The following is a 13,324-nucleotide window of genomic DNA, read 5'->3' as shown; positions in this document are numbered from 1 at the left end:
CATCACAGAACTGAGCCTCATTCCACAGGTGTGCTTTTCCACTCTCTGAAGGTTTGACCAACGCTATCAAATCTCATAAAATAGCATGAGGAAAGCAGAGCAACAGCTGATACTGAGTGTTGTTTCCAAAGGGACGGTGCCTCCAGCCCAGGAATCAGTAGCTGCTTCCCAGCAGATAAATGAACCAGAGTTATGAAGTTAAAATAAAGCAAAATTCACATTCTTACCTGATTTCTGTTCTTTTGTACCTCAATTTGCCATTTTGTACAAAGATAGGCAATAAATGCCCATTAATCATCAAAAGCTTACAGTCAATGTCCCATGATATCAGCCTACAACACATATGTCACCTATGGGACATGGATTTATCCACTTAGGTTTAATTAATGTGGTTCCCCAAAGAATCCTAAAGGAAGCGGCAAGCATTTTGTTTCCCCCAGCGTCACATTCCTCCTCTTGTACCTGTGTGTTTTGATCCCTGTTCCATGTTCCCCTCAGTGAAATAACTCTATTCTTTCCTTCTCTCTGGTGCCTTCAGGCATGCCACGCAATCAGAAAAAAATATCAGGACAACATTTGTCTCTGTCCTGGAAGAGAAGCCGTTGCCACGTGCTTTTTTCCTGGAACCCCGCCTTTGGTGTGACAGTGCACAGCGGCAGTGTGAAACGTGTTCACAAACATTCGGAGTGAAGCAGAAAGGGGATGGCGTGTTGGGGCACTGCTGCAGCCTCACACATCAGCTTAGAATGTGCCTAAATATTTATTTACCATCGTGTCAACAGGGCTGAAACATGAGCCAATAACTCATCTCAATCCAGACCTCCAGTCTCTGAAGTGCTCTTTGTAGGAAGTTGTTCTTTGCATCTAAACTTTTTCACTCCTCTAGGAAAATCTACTGTTTATTTATTTAGTATTATCTTTAGGAAACTGTAACGAAAAGGTGAATTCTAACTGAGCAGATGGTGTGCATTTGCCTATAATTGTATCCTCCTACTTAGCATCGTGGCTGGCCATGGTAGGTGCTCAACACGAGCACTTTTTTTTTAATGAATGAAGACACACTTTGGAAAGAAAGGTTGGAAGGCTAAAGAAGACCGAGTCTTGGGAAGGCCATTTTGGGGTCGAGAACACTGGTAACTACTTGAGCTGACGAGCATGAGCGCACGTGGACACACACATGTGTGCTGTAGAGTGTATGATTACATGAAAAGGACCATATGGTATTTGTTGCTGAAAGGAACCACGTTCCTCTTCCCTTTGCTTGACCATCATATATCAAACGGAATGTAAACAACGTATATACAGGGTTCAAATGGAAGTTCGTGGGGTGTCTCCTCTGATCTTGTGAGGATAAACTCAGCATGGTTTGGAAGGCCCCACATGACCTGGCCCCTGCCCTCCTCTCCGGCTTCAGGAGCATCTCCAACGTTCCCTCACAGACAGACATTCTGCATTTCCTGCAGTTTGGGTTGCCTGCGGGCCTTGGCGGACGCGGCACCATCCACCAGGGCCACACTACACGTTCCGCGCCACTGGCCAACTCCGTTCCATCCTGTTAGAGTTAGTTTAAGTCAAGTTCCCTCCAGGAAGTCTTCCAGGGTTGTGAGCAGGGTTCCTGATGGGTCTGCCGGCTCATCACGGCGGAGTCAAAGTAACTAAGCCAAGCACCTGGAGACTGACTTCAGTCTTCTTCCTGGCAGTTAACAGTGAGCTTCCTGTTTTGTTTTGCGAATCAGCACCTGTTAGGGCATCTGCGCACCCCTACGAGCTCCACCCCCAACCCAGCCCCATGCATTCTTTGCGGCCTGCTTCCTCCCCGAAGGTCTCCTGTTTCTCTTTGGAAGCCTTCTGGCACTGAGCAATAAAGGACTTTTTTTAACGTCTCTCCCACTTCTCTTTCGCTCCAGAACCTTACAGTCGCCTTCTTCGGTTTCCCGTCATCGCATCGCCTGTGCTGCCCTGTTGCCTCCGCTGCGACAGCAAGCTCCAGGGTCCTGTGGCCGGGCCTGTGCCCTTTCTTGTCTATTCAGCACAGAGCACCATCCACAGCATCAATCCACACTTGTCAAATGATGACAAGGAGGAAAAGGAAGGAAATCAGCAGCCGGAGCAGCAGAACGCGATCCAGACCAACGGGATGGTGGGGATGGAGTCGACAGTGTCTTGGGTTTCTTGGCTTCTGTAACATCTATCACGTGGAATCCGAGAATATATGGGGAGGCAAATACTGTCAGAAAGAAAAAAAATTCAGTAAATGAGGTTAATAGGTTTGAAAAAATAACTAGTATTTGAAGTTAGTGTACTTATTACTAGCTGTATGTGTTCTGAGGAAATGATTATTTAATAATTGTCATTTAACATCAGATAAAAAGTGCTTACCCTGTACTACAGTTTTCCTTTGAACTTTGAGGACAGAGAAATATGTCGACCACCATAATTTCTTGTAATGATTTTACTGGTCGTAATACAAATCATTCAATTTAGGTATATAAAAATAATGGAAAGGAATTGTTGATTAACTTTAAGATTAATGCTTTGACATGAAGCTCATGGGATGCAGGCATAATCCATTCTGGTCTGTACCATCTGTAATCTTGTCTTGACAGGCTCAGAGTGAAGTACCCAAAATCTATTTGCTATGTTGTTAAAAAATAAATAAAGGCAAGCGTGGGAGTCCAGTCATAGAAAGTTAACCTGACTTACCTCTATTAACCGGACGGTTTAATTTTTTCATTGCCATACAGTATTATGCTGGGTTTCTTGCTGACAGCCTTTACATCGTGCTAAGTGAAAGCCAGGATCTGTAGTTTGCATAAGTGGCTGTGGGACAGCTGACAGGAGTCCTGGGTGCCTGGGCATGTGGGAGTCCTATGTGAAGCGAATACTTCTTTCCTCCCTCACTAGTACTATTAAGTTTCAGTTCCCTTCACTTTTCTTCAAGAGTAGAAATTTTCTTCATAATTTAAAATTTATCTCATTAAAAACCCTGATGTAGTCAGGATAGTTGATATTATAACCCTTTTATATTTTTGTATAAATGGTCAAGGGCTTTGCAAACAAAAAAATGAATGTTCAGAGATCTGAGAGAGAGTAAAAGGCACTCATTTGATAAAAAATTACTTTATGCAATAATCTATTTTATGCTGTCACATCATTAGTGGAAAGAGTGTGTCTCTTTTATTAGCAGTGCATGCTTGGAGTAAGTGATGTTCACATTGGTCTGAGGGAGGGGGTGCAGGCACCTTACATATTCTGATTCCTTTTGATCTCGTTCCCTTCCTCACCCACTTCACTCCCTCCATTTCTAGATCTCCTGTGTTCATTTTCATCATCGTCACCATCCCTAGTATCCTAGTTTATGTTTATAACATAAACATTACATTCTTTATAATGTAGTAAATTAATTATGTAATAAGTACATTGTAATAAACTCATCGCTGGTAATTAGTGCCTGTACATGATGCATCATAAATCTTCACTTCCCCCGCTGTACGCCTTAGTCTCTTGGTCTTCTTCCTATTTGTGAAAGTTTCATCTCCCTGCCTCCTTTTATGCGTCTTTTATGTTGCTCTTTATTTGTACTTTACATTACTCAAATGAAAGAAACTATAAAGTGCTTAAGATTTTATGTCTGATTTATTTCACTTAACATTATACTTTCTAGATGTATCTATTTTCTTGCAAATGTTTCAAATTCATCATTCTTTATAGCTGAGTAGTATTCTGTTATGTAAAGATGCCACATTTTCTTTATTCGTTTGTTGATGGACATATTGGCTGCTTCCAGGAGTTAGCTATTATGGATTGTGCAGCTATAAATATAGATGTGCATGAATCTCTAATATGACAATTTTGTTCTTTGGGGAAGATACCTAGAAGGGAAGAGCTGGGTCAAATGAAATGAGAAATGTAACATATAACTATCCCACAGATACTCATGGAAACATTATTCTAAGCACACAGGGCACAATCAAATATCCTTTGTCAACCATATGATAGGGCCAGCCAGATAGCTCAGTGGATTAATGCACCTGCTTAGGCAGACGCAGGGACCAGGGTTTGATCCCCAGAGTGCCTGAGAGCCCCACTCTGGGGGCATGCTGAGAGAGCGACTGAGACTGGGCATGGTGGGCATGCTTGTAATCCCAGTGCTTGGGAGGCTGATTCCAAGAGGATAACTGCGAGTCTGATCTGTGTAGTGAGACGCTGTACTAAATACATTTTTTAAAAATGATAATTTTCATAAGATTTTAACTAATAAGATGAAATTGATATAGAAGCTACAAAGTTAAATCTCAAAAATATATAGAATTTCAAAAAATCAGGGAAAATCACACACTAAAATGATGCTAGTGTACATTAAACATCATACTTTTGAAATTCCCTTGTTTTCTTAATTATAATTTTTGACCATATCCACCTAACTTGTTCTCACTGTGAACCACACCCTAGGCAAGTTCAAAGCATGAAAGGGAATTATTTTCTAGTTAATGGAGCATGTAAGTTTATTTTAATATTCAAGGTTATTAAGGGCGAAATGTACACTGAGAAGTTTTCCTTTTTATCATGGGTCATGGTATCGTAGCAGTACTTACTTTATGAAATAAATGTCTACTTATCATAAAACGAATGGCAGGTCATTATATTTTACTTGACTTTTGTACTCAGTCTGTGAAATGTGTTTCCTTTCCGATTGGCACGCTGTAATGCTTTGGATATATGGCTAATCTAGGGAACGCAGCCTTATCTCTGCCTCATTATGAAATGCATGGGCTCCACTCTAACAGCGATAACTCAAGTCATTCTCCTGTATGAACTTCTCCATAAACTCTTCTCTGTGCCTCAATGATTTCACCCTCTCTGCTACCACCACACAAATCATTCCTTCTTCAAAGCATCTCAAAATTGCTTCTTTCTATGAGCCTTCCCTGTCATTGTCTCTAACCATTTATAAGACATGGGACAGTTAGCATGTGCCATGTCTTGGGTGTGCTTTGAGTGTCCTCTGAGGGTCTATTATGGTTGAAGACTGAAAAACCCAATAGGTAGGTATCAGAATCTGGCCTGGGCCAAGTTCTTGTTGTAACATTTGGAAGGTAAGAAGATGAGAGAGGGAAAAACTTACCTTTTTATACAAACATTAATCCTACCACAGAGGGCAGATTCCTCTAGGTCTAAGGAGCTCACGATGGTCTCACCTCTTCATATTGTTCCAATAGAAATCAGAGTTCAACGCACATTTTGCAGGGGTCAAACACTCTGGTCTATTGTTTATAGAAGCTGAGTTATCTTAGATGGCTGGATAAGCAAATGGGTTGTCTAATTTTGCCTGATCCGTTTATTTTTGCAGTCTTTGCTCTCTAACTTGTGCTTCTTTGTTGGAGAAAGGAATATGAAGAGAAGGGCAGGACTAGTGATGACTATTGTAGTATTTACATCTTGGTACTAGTTTATCACCCTTGGAATAAGTAGTTATCATTCTATATCAATAGCGCCTTTACACTTTAGCTGTTTTTTGTACTTGTTCATTTGTATTTTTCTGTCTACACCACACATTCTATTTATTTCTTCAGTTTATGGTGTATCTTTTGAAACCAACAGTGTGGGTCATTATGCGCTTCTGTGAGGAGTAGTGAGAATACACTGGTGGATGATGCCATGGTCACAAACTCAATTGCCTTCGGGGCCCAGGCAAGTTACATAAATGTGCAAAGAGACACAGTGTTAGACAGGGAGCAGAGGCTATGTAAACGGGAGGGTGCCTGTCCAGCCTAGGGGCATTCAAATGCAAAAATTCACAACACCCTGCCAGTCCAATTTGGCCATCCAGTCACTAGTTTGCAATGCCCGTGCCCTTATTTCTTGCTCTGAGCCTGTGAGGGATGTTGGTGGTGACAAGGTGATTAGCTGCATTTTATTGGAGGACGAACTGAACCACAGAATAGTAACTTCACAAAAGTCACAGAGGAAATCAGTTTTATGCACACACTTTGTTAAAAATGAATAGATTGTGAAAAGATAAAATAAAAAGCATGACCTAGACCTGGAAGTGAATAAGGAAGACTATTTTAAATAAAAACATTTTCTAATGTTTGGAAACAGTTTCTATGCAAGTAATAAGCTTTCAAATAGCAATAAGACAATTCAATCCCCTTATGATGATTTGTGTATGTATATATTTTTTCTGGTTTGATTATAATCACTTTGGAAAATTCGGTATCTCCATCCTTCTTAAAGGATTTTGACTAATATATCAATTACCTCACTCTAGAGAAAAACCTAACTTTAAAGGGAGAATTTAGATGTCCTACAGATCTAGCCTCCCAAAATTATGCTTTATTTACTATTAATACTATTAGCTTTGAGGGTGAGAGGAGGCTGGGTAACAGATCTAGAATCTACTCTTAATGTGAATGCTTTGAAATTTTTATTCACTTCTACCACAAGCCAAGAAGTAGGCACAGCATATTCTGCAAATCAAACCCGTTAAAATTCCACCGCAAAGCATGGGCCTGACTGACTGCAAGTGGAGCTGTCAGCTCACACGGGCGTCACTGTCAAAGGGCCGTGTCATCTGTCAGTGTCGGTTCCAGCTCACTGTTCCACATAGAGGGAATGCACGGTTGCCTCCCGATTGATAACACGCTGCCAGAAGCATGTTACTTTCTCATCCGTCTTCTTGTAGCTGTCAAAAATGGAATCCATTAATTAGTTTGTTCGTGTGAATTTTAGTTGTTCTGAAGACATGTAAATTTCAAAGTAAGACAAATAAAAATCCCAACCCAAACCAGGATGCCAATAAGGGCTTAAAATCCCAAAGTGGCGCCTATTCCTGACAGTAGCGAAACTGGCCAGCTAAACTCTGCCTTAAGTGAATGTAATGATGTGGCTAGTTTCCCATCCCTCTTAATGAGAGCACGTCTCCCAAGGCAGTGGAGAGAGAGAGAGGCAGCAGAGAGAATCTTGCGGGGGAGACGCCCTGAACAGGGCTCTAACTAGTCAGGCAGTTTGACACAACTTAGGGAGCCTGTTTGCCACTACAACTGCATGATTACCTTTTTGTATTTTACTCCTCTCCAGTGACTTTCAAGAAAAGTTTGACCGACTTTATTGCCCTCATTTTGGGGTTCCATAAAGTGTAGGCAATTCTGCAGACTCCATATGCTTTAGACAGGGCGTCTCATGTATAATTCCCTTCAGCATTCCAATAGCCAGTATATCTATTAATAGAAGGAATGTTCCATAGGAAACTTGAAACAAGTACACCAAAGTCTTTATTTCTAATGCAGTATATTGTGACATGACTATGGCTCAGCTTGACTCAATCTTTTTCTTTTCAATTTTTCAAGCTAGTGATGAAGGATTAAGCTAACACTGAATTATTCCATTCCATTCTGATCCATTCCATTCTGCTCTGTTCCGTTCTGCTCCATTCCGTTCCATTCCATTTGCATTTATTAAGTGACTACTGCATGTAACTCATAGTATTATACACTCTACGAAATTTTTTTTCTTTGTTTTGTGTATTTTGGTACAGGTTCTCACTACACAGCTCAGAATCCTAGTGATCCTCCTGTTTTCCGCCTCCCCAGCGCTGGGATTACAGGCAAGCATCACCACGCCCAGTCTCAGCAGCCAGCTCAGCATACCCCAGGGCAGGGCCAGTGTGGCGTGTGGTACCAGGGATCAAATCTGGGAAATTTAAAAAAATGATTACAACACAGCCTCTGTCCTCTAGAAGCCCAGCCTTTAGAAGAGACTCACACACACACACACACACACACACACACACACACACACACACGCAGAACTCTGAGCTCAAGATTAGATATAGGAAGTATGAATCATGCAAAATGGGAAAGAGAGCTGTATTACATCCCAGAGAATCTGAGAAGAGCTCCTGGAGCAAGCAGTACTTAAGAACTTGCACAAGGCCTTGAAGGAAGGGCTTGGTCTTTACACGGCTGTTGCTTTGGCTTAAATGTTTATGTTACTCCCCTCCCCCAATTCATGTCAAAACCTATTCTTCACAGTGATGGCACAAGCAGGTGGGCCTTTGGATGTGAACAAATTGTGAGTGTAGCAACCTATCAAATGGTATTAATGCCTTTACATTAGAAGCGCCAGAAAACTGCTGCTTTGTTGTTCTTTCCATTCTATGCAGACATAGCAAGAAGGTGCCTTCTATAAGGGTGGCTCGTTACCAGATGCAGACTCTGCAAGCATCTTGGTTTTAGACTTTCTAGCCCGAGAATGAATGGTAAGAAATACATTTCTAAGCCACTCCATCTCTGATATTTTGTTAAAGCCTCTGGACAAACTAAGACAGCTATAACATCCTGAATTTTTTCCTTGCTACCCTAAGTGAATAAGGAATATATAGAGAAGGAGTTACTTTACATATAGCAGGAAGATAGAGGTTTCACAGACAGAGAGGTAGGAGCAAGAACAGTTTGTTATGCAAAGAGGCCAGGATGAGGGCTGACTGAGCTCAGTGCTGGGTTGGTTCCCCATCAAGACAGCTTCCTTAGCTCTGTGCATTTTACCAAAGCTGGCAACAGCACTCCTTTTATGAATCATGTACGCGGAAATATTTATTAAGATTGTTCCAGGATTTTATCTAACAATCTGTTGATAAATAAATGGCAAAACAACCAGAAGTATCTTTCTGAGGTTGTTTTTCTTCTTTCTGGGTTTACTCGTTCCCAGGCAACTAGAGTGGAACTAGGATTACTAGGATGAATGAAAAATAAGATTAAAAATAACTTAGCAGAATCTTTTTTAGATGCTTCAAATTTTGAAGGAATTTCTGATTCTTTTGCAGTCAACAATATAGTAGTTTAGGATTATTTTTAAGCTTCGGGAATGAAAGACTATGTTTTGCTCACTGCTTAATTGGTATAACCAAAAAGATGGTATGGCCCGTAACAGTAACTCAATCTGTGTTTGTTGAGTGCGCTTCTAGAAATATCTATCAACTGTAGTCATGTTGATTTTTAGAATGGACCAAACACTATTCTAGTCAGCCTCATTCTGTCACCAACCATAAAGGATAATGTTAGCTTGAGATGGAGATTTGCTACAAAGGTAAATTTTCTTTTAATATTGGTTTAAAATATGAAAAATTTTCAATTAATTTAGTCATTGTTATTTCTTATTATGTTGGTAAAACTGATTTAAAAGGGAAGAAAAATGGATAGCTTTGGACAATGAACTCTTGATAAAGGTAATTTTCCTAATTACTTTAGGAAATTTTTGAAATGTTTATTTTTTATTTTAAAATGCTAACTACAAGATTATGCCTAGAAGTAGATGTGAGGGCAATTGGGCTGCTAAATCTGCCATCCCATTGATCACCAGGGTTGATATGGCTTATCTGGCTGGCCAGGCAGTGGCCCCTTCCTCCCTAACCACTCCGTGTGCAACCCTACTGAAGCTGTGCTCTTGGTCTAAGGGAACGACCACCCCCGATAGAGGAGGACCCTTTCCTCAGTCAGTGGTATAGAAGTAGCTGTGCTCCCACTAGAACCTCCAAGAAAGCTCTCAAGTTTATATGTCGGAGTGAGATTTTCAGTTTAATCTCCCTACCTAACCAATGTGGATAATTCAGTCATCCAAGTGCATTTTATACGAAAAAAATTGGTCTAACTACTTTCACAATGAAATGAGCCAGAAAATTGTAACAAGCTTCACTCTGGAGTATGTGGGCCCAGTCTTGGTGGATGTGGGCCCAACATGTAAACCAACTGCTTCCCTGACTGTGGGTCCAATAAACAAAAGTCTATATGGTGAGTTCTCTAGGCTGAATCAATAAGGAAGAAACCTATAAAAGTATAGAAGAGCTACTAAGAGCATAGCACAGACAGAAAATGGAGCAATATTCAAACTACGCAACACTGCACCCCTAAGAATACACACAGTAGTTCAGAGTCCTGGAGGAGCCTCCTGGGTCAGACATTAATCTCTAGCTGTTGTATAATGATGGAAGGCCCAGGCAGCAAGGTGCAAAGCAAAGTGTGTTGTGGGAGGATGCTTTGGCAAGTATTTACCACTGGAGTGAAACAGTCTTTAACAGTCATCTAAACTAGCATTCATCAGCCACCATGAGGCACTTTCCAGCTAGACTACAGATGAAGCTACCAGCCACAGTGGAGTGTTGAGGAAACTGACTGTGCCCTGAATGTCTATTAATAGATGGTCTCACTTACTCTTCTCTTGTTGCTGGGACAAATAGCTGATACCCAAAATGAAGGAAGGAAAGGTTTATTTAGCTCACAGTTACTGAAGGTTTCAGTCCATACTCAGCTGGTTCCAAGGCAGAGGGGCACATGGCAGAGGGCAACCTTTCATGGCAGTGACAAAGAGCAAAGAGCAAAGGGAGTGGTAGCAACAACAATGGCAACAGAGAGGAAGTCTGTCTCCCTTAGGTTGCATTCAGGCTGTCCACCCCAGGCTGGGATTTGTACTGACATCCATAGTGCCAGCAGCACTCAGACCCATAATCCTGCCTTGGATCACTCCTAATCCCAGTGGATCATGAGTTAATCACAAACTCTAGAAGTCTACCCGGTAACTGCATGAAGCTTTGGGAAGGCACCTAGAGACAAACCATGACATAGATCCACAGTAATCCTTACTTGGCTTGTTCAGGATCAACTGGTTCCCTTGGGGAGCTGTAGACACATGTCAGAGAGAGGGATCAGGAGGCTTTCTCTCTCCAACTGAAGTGTCATCTCCATATGGTCTTTCACACACCTCTGGTGTGAAGTGTTCTTTATATCCAAATCTAGTTCTGCTAACTCAAGTTTGACGGACATGTGACAGGGTATAAACTGACTAAATTTGGGGGGGCATTTGAATTTCTTCTCATCAATAGCAATATTTTGCTTCCCTTAGCATGCTTTTTTCTCCCTTTCTCTCTACATCTTGCCCATCCCAAACCTTCTCTGGGTAAACATGTATTAAAGCACGGTATATGTCAGGCACTGTGCTAAGATAGGAAATAACCTTAAGGGGAGACCATTTATGATTTAAGCACATACCAGGAATTCAACTCAGGTATATTTCAAGGTTTTTCTATCCATAGCAAGCTACTTTCAATTTTGTGGGATGGGTTGATGGGCACAGCTTCCCCCAGGAGTGAGTATTGTGGGGTTGGGTGCTGTGGGAAAAGTGGTCTTTTAGTGAGGACAACAACAGCAATACAATGAGTAAATATTTTACAAGGAGCTCCAACAGCCCTGGAATCTACCTTTTTGACCCACCTGTTTCAGTGGCCCTGTAGAGAATGGAAAAAAGCTATACTCTTATCCATGAAAAATGCCACCCAGAGAACTCGTCCCAGGTGTCTCCATTAACCTGACTTTGATTCCATCAAATTTAAGAGTCTCTCAGAAATAGACCGGCCTTATCTGCTCAGGTAAATATGCACACACTCATGGGTGCTGGATACCTAGATCTATGCCCCTTCTGTTAGAGGAATCTCTAGGAATATCTGATTGTGCATTTACTTTTTTAAAATAGGGAATGTATTTATCTTTGATTATGAAGTCCTGCCATAAACTAAGACTGCAATTTTATCAGTTATCTACAAATAACATAGCAAGATCTGTTAACCTAATTTCTATAGGTAAGTTTCCCTCTTCTAATTGAATGCTTTCTCGTTCATTAAAGTCAGTTTCTTGTGACCTTTAAATTCAGTTAGAAAAGTTAATCCGCTGGTTAATCTGGACCAATTGGTTTCTGAAACAGCACTAAGTGACAAACCATTATTTCTAGTTCAGCTTTTAATTGGCTAGAATGTTATTGCTGCAAAATCCAGTAGCTGTCAGATCTGCCTGCTAGCCAGTCTGAGCTTTCTGGACATATTCCAAGTCATTAAAGCAACATCTCTTGTTCAAGCTGAGGATATTTATCCTGAACTCAAGCCCAATGCTCTCTCCTGCTCTTATTAAATTAAAGCCTAAGGAATATTGGAGGATGTCCTGTTGCAGACCAGGAGCAAGTACACACTTGAGGGGAAAAAAAACAAGGTTCCGCTTTCTTGTCCTAAATGTTATTTTTGAATGATTTGATGAAACGGCCATATAAATCAGAACTTAGCACCGATGTGGAATACATGTTTTCTTAAATATTTTATGACTGTTATTCCAGCCTTGAATATTTCCTTGTATTAAAGAGTCATATAGAGCCAAATGATGTCACAGAATTAGAATGGCACTAAGTCAAATACACAGATAAATTATTACAATTGTTTCATTCTTATGAAAAGAATCTTGGGCTTTCCCTTAATTGCCCTAGTAGTATCTCAGGAGCTGTAACTTGTAAGATGACAACCTACTCATCCTTCTTTTAAATAACAACAGAATCAAAAGAGATAATCCACATCTATTTTTCTGACTATATACATAAAGATAATGTTGTCTATAAGCTTGCTGTCAGAACTTGGATTGAGTTAAGTACTATTTATCTTATAATATTCCAAGTGTATTAATCTTAAAAAGTATACAAAATGCTTTGAAGACCCTGATAAGCATGAAGGCAAATTTTTATTAAAACAGAGCCATCACATTAAAGGAACTCTTGGGCTGGCAGGTGGAATCAGCTTTATTCTCTTCAATGAGAAAATCTCTCTCCTCTTGACCTCTTCCCTTTCTTAGTTCATCCAACCCATCCACAACCCACCTTCTCCTAGTGTTATGGTTTGTGCTCAGTTGTCCCTCCAAAGACTCATGGTGTCATGGGGCAGCTTCTGGAGTTTGTGATTGATTCCTGATCCAATGTTGGGATTGCAGGTGTGAGTGCTACACCCTGACCCTGGGTGGGTAATTTGCATTACAATGTAAGGAGGGGAGAAAGGCTAGCTAGCTTCCAGAACTGCTGCCTCTCCTTTTGCTCTCTGCTCTTTGCTACTGCCATAAATTGTTGCTCTGTGCTGCCACACGCCACTCTACTCTCTTGGAGCCAGCTGAGTAAGGACTAAAACCTCCAGTAAATGTGAGCTAAATAAACCTTTCATTCTTTCATTTTGGCAGTTGGGTATTTGTCCCAGCAATGAAAGAAGAGTAACTGAGACAGAATTTGGTGCTGCAGAAGTGGGGTCATTGCTGTGGCTAAACCTGATGATGTGGATTATAAGCCCTTGGAAATGGCTTACGAGAAGAGATAGGGAAGGTTCAGAGATGTTGCCTACAAGAAAAGAACTGGAATAGAAAAGAAGTGCTGGAACATCTTTGGTGTTCCATGTGGGAGACTCTGGTCAGAGTTCAAAAGACCAGAAGGCTGATAGAAAGTCGGCCTGTAAAGACAGGGCTTGGGAGGTTTC

At 41.0% G+C, this 13,324-nt stretch overlaps 1 pseudogene; it reads left to right on the top strand.

Moving 5' to 3' along the window:
* Nucleotides 1-1,618: 1,618 nt before the first annotated feature.
* Nucleotides 1,619-13,324, top strand: part of LOC101589386 — a 172,311-nt pseudogene continuing 160,605 nt past the window's right edge.

This window comes from Octodon degus, unplaced genomic scaffold, assembly GCF_000260255.1.
Source record: "Octodon degus isolate 3935 unplaced genomic scaffold, OctDeg1.0 scaffold00244, whole genome shotgun sequence".
Taxonomy (NCBI): Eukaryota; Metazoa; Chordata; class Mammalia; order Rodentia; family Octodontidae; genus Octodon; species Octodon degus.
This window is presented reverse-complemented; position numbering and strand designations above follow the sequence as displayed.